Consider the following 7,216-nt stretch of genomic DNA (forward strand, 5'->3'; position numbering starts at 1 on the left):
TTGCAGGATGTCATCCAGAAAGTGGAAATTTAAGGCCATGTGCAAGGGGTCAAAGGTCACAATTGTGCAGAATGGGAAGTATCACCATTAACCAGAGACTGGATGCATTATTAGTATATTTGTACACAGCTATGCTTAAAGACCGGCACATACACAGAAAAGACCCGGTTCATTTTTCACCCGTTAGAATGATTTCCTCAAATGTCAGATATAGTTTTAGTAGTTCATGAAGGTCTTTGGACACGAAGGTTGTGGTTAGCTAATGGGCCACTTTCACTAAAATGGAGAAATGGCATGTTTTTTGTATAAAAGCAAAAAGTTACAAAAAAAATGTTCTGATAGGGTCTACTACATCATACGAGAATGGTCCTTAGTGGTGCTGCAGACCACCAAGGTAGCAGAAAACCCACTTTCAACATTTGTATATTTCCATAACTGTAAAGGGGAAAAATTATTAGGGTGCATGCATGCAAGTTTGTCTGATAACGCAATCAGTCATTCAGGTCAATTACAGGGCATTTCACCTGCATGTGTTACTAGTGCCATTCTGGGCCTAAAGATAACAAATTGGACCGTTGACCCTTTGATCATTCTAAATTCCGGATGACCTCCACCCATACGGTGTTCCTATCATTTCATATAGCATGGATAACTGACTGCAACAACCCTTTTTCAAACAATTTGTCAACAGTGGGTCATCTAATATCAATTCAAACTTAAAATTATAGCAATCCTATTTCAATTCCTCTTGTGCCTCAAGGCCCCCAATAACCTCCTTTACCACAGAATTTTCTAAATCAAGAAATGTAATTTTAAGGACATGACACTGAAATATAACTTGGATGAAATGTTTTCATGACACTACTTTTGAAATGTGAAGATAAGTCTTACATTTTAGATTGGAGGGTCACGGCCTTTCACTTCAATTAGATGCTTGATGTGAAAGAGCTGGGCGACGGCTATGAAGGAGTCTGGAGGAGGCACAATGAGACATGACAATGGCATGTGTATGTTAAAATGATCTTTATATGAATTTTGGCATGTGTAAAATGTGATGCTATAACAAATAAACCTTACCAGTCACAACTGTGTCGATGACGACTTTTAAGGCGAGTCGAGATTTAGAGTAACCTTGATTTATAAATAACTACTTAATATTATTTGTAGCTCAGTAATTCAGTCACAATTCACCCTTCGATCACAGTCTTGATGCTCTGGAACAGGGAAATCTATGATTTCAAGCACTTATAACAAGCACCTAGACTACAGACACCTGTGTAGCACTGGCTACACCTCAACTTGCACTGATGTGTGGTCAATTAGACATTAACGACCAGAAATGACTAGACACCTTGTAAATACTTGACTTAACCCTTGTGTAGTCTTAACAGTCTGTTTACTTCCATTGTCCCAAGGGTAAAAAATGACCCACCTTCACTAAACCCTGACAATAAAGCAGCTTAATTTAATTTTAAAGGCCTAATCTATTTTGCATTAAGAAACGTGTCATTCATCAAACACTTTGTGAATATCTGGGTTTTCCAGAAAGACTGCATTTAGTCAGTGGACACCACTCATTTTTATTACAACACACATGTACATTTTATTTTTTTTCAAAAGTAGACTTTTATTATTATTATTATTATTATTGCTAAAGGTACTGCATAGGTATAAACATGTTTTTTTCCCAAGAGATAGCACTCGTTCCCCATTCCTAACCAGGGGCTAGTTCTTGTGAGTACAAACAAATCCCTGAGGAACAAATAATAGTGAAGCATTTTTGATTTTGCCTTTTGTTGGCATGAAAGAGCTAACTTGAGGTGTGTAGGGCGGTAGGGGCTGGTTCCCATGAAATAAAAGGAATGAAGTGACACTTTGTGTAGAATGTCCTTTTAATAGAGTTGTGATAACATATTATGTCGTGGAGTAACAATACAATCCTTGTCTGCAAAAGGCAACTTTTACCTGGGGGGCATGCTTTGTAGATCCTTCAAAGGCGTTCCGATACCTGGTCCCCAACAAAAAACCCACATGGTATGATAGCTTATAGACAGTAGTAGGCAAATGAAGGGAAAAAGTTACAATATTAAAATGATGGTATAACATTTCTAGGGTCTATTTGCTGGTAAATGGAAACAGGTCCCTTTGGAATTTGGTCCCCCATTCCTAAACACATCCATCTTATAGTGTAGGTTTTGAAGATTCATAATCTCTGATTGTAGTCATCAGAAGAAGATTGAGGAACGGTTGATAGGTCCAAGAATTACAAGCCCCCACACCGTTCTCCAACCTCTGAAATGTTGTCTTTGATGTGTGCATTTTGAAGGACCCCTTAACATTTTGACTCTGTCTGTACAGTAGAGTAGTGGTTATGGTGGCTGTTCCCCAAACCAGAGTTTGGGAGTTCAAATCCAAGAAGAGTATTTTTTAGAGAGCCATTTTTGATGTTGCCATTTGTTGGCATGAAAGAGCTAACTTGAGGTGTGTAGGGCGGTAGGGGCTGGTTCCCATGAAATAAAAGGAATGAAGTGACACTTTGTGTAGAATGTCCTTTTAATAGAGTTGTGATAACATATTATGTCGTGGAGTAACAATACAATCCTTGTCTGCAAAAGGCAACTTTTACCTGGGGGGCGTGCTTTGTAGACCCTTCAAAGGCGTTCCGATACCTGGTCCCCAAGAAAAACCCCACATGGTATGATAGCTTATAGACAGTAGTAGGCAAATGAAGGGAAAAAGTTACAATATTAAGATGATGACGTTACTAGAAAATGTCTCAGGTAAAAGTGAAAGTCACCCAGTAAAATACTAATTAAACATCATTGCTAAAATATACTTAAGTATCAGTGGTAAAAGTATCAATTATTTGACCTTCCATATATTAAGCAAACCAGACAGCACGATTCTGTTATTTTATTTAAGAAATAACCAGGGGAACACTCCAACAATCAGACATAATTTACAAATGAAGCATGTGTTTAGTGAGTCCGCTAGATCTGAGGCAGTAGGGATGACCAAGGATGTTCTCTTGATAAGTGTGTGAATTGGACCATTTTCCTGTCCGGCTCAGCATTTGAAATGAACAAGTACTTTTGTGTGCCAGGGAAACTGTATAGAGTAAAAAATACATTATTTTATTTAGAAACATAGTGAAGTAAAATTTCAAGTTGTAAAGAAACAGAAAGAGTAAAAGTACAGATACAAAATAAACAGATATATAAACGGAATGTAGTGGAGTAGTTAAAAAAAAAAAGTTAAGTAATTTACACCACTGGAATTGAAAGGACCACCTCAATTACCTCGACAAACCGGTACCTATGTATAAAGCCTCGCAATTTTGATTTTACTACTACCCTTTAATTATTAGTTAATTTTATTTCTTATTTTTTACTTAACACATATTTTTCTTAAAACGAAATTGTTGGTTAAGGGCTTGTCAGTCAGCATTTCACTGTAAGGTTACACATGAAAACATGTTGTGACCCTGGTGTGACATTATTGAACCTGTGCTGACACCTAGTGGACATCAAGAGGAACTACACCACACACATACACACTATAACCTTAAAACAGATGGGATGCTTTACATACGTTGCCCTTTTTTATAAGACACTAATATATATGTCCAATAAACAGACGTTCAAAAATCGTAATGTAAAGCACAAACGACTGGAAAGTTCTTCAAAAGCAACTATAGTGAATCAAGCATCTTTAGGTTACCTGAAATAGGTCAAAGCATATTGTATACGTTCTATTTTATTTAACTAGACAAGTGGAACTAAACAACATCGACACAGACACAAGTTAGCTGATATTTGGGAAACAGGATTAACACAGAGAGAACATGCCAAAATACAATGTATGTTTCTGTAATACGAGTAGGCTGGTATATACAGTATCATCGGTAACAATTGTGTACAATCCACCTAGCTAATAAAATACTGGGGCTGGCAGTCACTAGTTACATTTCAACCATAGCGATTCCCTAATTGAGGCTCAGAGTTCACCGGCGAATGCAGGAACACCGGAAATAATAACTAAACTAACGAACGAGGAATGGTGGAGGCTACCAGAACTAAGAGACATTTTTCAGGATAAACGTGGTGAATGAAAAACGTTATTACATTGCTCACTCCCTACCCGGTATCTCATTCTACCGTTATACGACTTTGTATGCGCTGTTGGTTGGCAACCTTGACATTTACGGAGCTTTTGGAACGGATTCCTGTTGGAACGTTCCACAAATTATACCCACCCGGGAATGAGTCCCATCTGGTCCGTCAAGTCTACACCAATACAAAGGACTCATGTAAAAGTCAGGATGGAAATACACTTTTCATAAGCCCTTAAAACATTGGAAAGAACTTACAAAACAACAGTATTCTTTTGCGTGGTTGTATTACTAACATAAATCACACACACACACACACACACACACACACACACACACACACACACACACACACACACACACACACACACACACACACACACACACACACACACACAATAATGAGCTTTAAACAGCTCTGGTTCCTCCAGAAATGTCCTGTACCTCGGGCCTAAAAAGAGTCCAGCCCGGTAAACAAGTTCGGGGAACTCAAGTGACCTTAGTCACGCAATGTTTGTCCGTTCATCCAGTGTAGCGTAAACCCAGTGTCAATCAAAATTACAAATATTTTACCACACAACTATAAAGCGTATCACATATTAGTAAGTCCTCAACTACAACTAACTACATAAATCATCACGGTATACATCACACCAAAACAAAATGAAATATCGTATACAAAAAGTTTGTGGTCAGTCAGACAAGCCAATCCGCCGACAGATCTCCAGCAGACAAAAGCCACGAAGAACAACGGAGAGGTGTAGTCCACGGACGGAAGCAAAGAGTGGATCCGATCCTGGGTAAACTTACTATTAGGCTACAAAGCACACTTTTAACTGCAACACAACAAACGGAAGAAAGACGCTTCGGAACTGAGAGTTGAACACATCCTCATTCACGTCTCCATCACAACCCCACTTTTGCGCAGCTGATGCTGGCTATTTAATTGGGAATTAAAGGGAAAGCGCCCTATTGGAAAGAAAAGCACTGAGACGTTCAGAAAAATTCAGGGCCGTCACAACGAGCATGTATAGAAGTAAGCTGAGCACGTACAGTGAGGGAAAAAAGTATTTGATCCCCTGCTGATTTTGTACGTTTGCCCACTGACAAAGAAATTATCAGTCTATAATTTTAATGGTAGGTTTATTTGAACAGTGAGAGACAGAATAACAACAAAAAATCCAGAAAAACGCATGTCAAAAATGTTATGAAGTGATTTGCATTTTAATGAGGGAAATAAGTATTTGACCCCTCTGTAAAACATGACTTAGTACTTGGTGGCAAAACCCTTTTTGGCAATCACAGAGGTCAGACGTTTCTTGTAGTTGGCCACCAGGTTTGCACACATCTCAGGAGGGATTTTGTCCCACTCCTCTTTGCAGATCTTCTCCAAGTCATTAAGGTTTCGAGGCTGACGTTTGGCAACTCGAACCTTCAGCTCCCTCCACAGATTTTCTATGGGATTAAGGTCTGGAGACTGGCTAGGCCACTCCAGGACCTTAATATGCTTCTTCTTAAGCCACTCCTTTGTTGCCTTGGCCTTGTCTTTTGGGTCATTGTCATGCTGGAATACCCATCCACGACCCATTTTCAATGCCCTGGCTGAGGGAAGGAGGTTCTCACCCAAGATTTGATGGTACATGCCCCCGTCCATCGTCCCTTTGATGCGGTGAAGTTGTCCTGTCCCCTTAGCAGAAAAACACCCCCAAAACATAATGTTTCCACCTCCATGTTTGACGGTGGGGATGGTGTTCTTGTGGTCATAGGCAGCATTCCTCCTCCTCCAAACACGGCGAGTTGAGTTGATGCCAAAGAGCTCCATTTTGGTCTCATCTGACCCAAACACTTTAACCCAGATGTCCTCTGAATCATTCAGATGTTCATTGGCAAACTTCAGACGGGCATGTTTATGTGCTTTCTTGAGCAGGGGGACCTTGTGGGCACGCAAGTGGGACCTTGCGGACCATTTCAGTCCTTCACGGCGTGGTGTGTTACCAATTGTTTTCTTGGTGACTATGGTCCCAGCTGCCTTGAGATCATTGACAAGATCCTCCCATGTAGTTCTGGGCTGATTCCTCACCGTTCTCATGATCATTGCAACTCCACAAGGTAAGATCTTGCATGGAGCCCCAGGCCGAGGGAGATTGACAGTTCTTTTGTGTTTCTTCCATTTGCGAATAATCGCACCGACTGTTGTCACCTTCTCACCAAGCTGCTTGGCGATGGTCTTGTAGCCCATTCCAGCCTTGTGTAGGTCTACAATCTTGTCCCTGACATCCTTGGAAAGCTCTTTGGTCTTGGCCATGGTGGAGAGTTTGGAATCTGATTGATTGATTGCTTCTGTGGACATGTGTCTTTTATACAGGTAACAAGCTGAGATTAGGAGCACTCCCTTTAAGAGTGTGCTCCTAATCTCATCTCGTTACCTGTATAAAAGACACCTGGGAGCCAGAAATCTTTCTGATTGAGAGGGGGTCAAATACTTATTTCCCTCATTAAAATGCAAATCAATTTATAAAATTTTTGACATGCGTTTTTTTCTGGATTTCTTTGGTTGTTATTCTGTCTCTCACTGTTCAAATAAACCTACCATTAAACTAATAGACTGATCATTGTTTTGTCAGTGGGCAAACGTACAAAATCAGCAGGGGATCAAATACTTTTTTCCCTCACTGTATAGAAGTAGGCTGAGCACGTATACAAGTAGGCTGAGCACGTATACAAGTAGGCTGAGCACGTATACAAGTAGGCTGAGCACGTATAGAAGTAGAAATAGGCTAACTGGCCTGCTGCGTGCAAATGTAGGCAAGTGCCCATTTGGGGATGGATGTCTGATTTCTGATTGTCTTAATTCACAACCACAAATCAGCTGAGCTTCTCAGTAAGTCTTTTCTCCACCTCACACAGTAAGTTAACTAAGTCAGTTTTTTTACTCTATCGTAAGTGATTATAGTTCCTCACTGTATTTGACAAATCTTTCCAACACTCCCCCTTCGATAATCACCAGGCCTAAATGTCATGCTCCGAGGATCCCATATATCCAGTGGAAATTTCATAAAACACCTGAACTCATTTCCCTTTGCAAAATCAGCCATCTCTGTCTCT

Source organism: Salmo salar, chromosome ssa18 (assembly GCF_905237065.1).
Source record: "Salmo salar chromosome ssa18, Ssal_v3.1, whole genome shotgun sequence".
In the NCBI taxonomy this organism is placed as follows: Eukaryota; Metazoa; Chordata; class Actinopteri; order Salmoniformes; family Salmonidae; genus Salmo; species Salmo salar.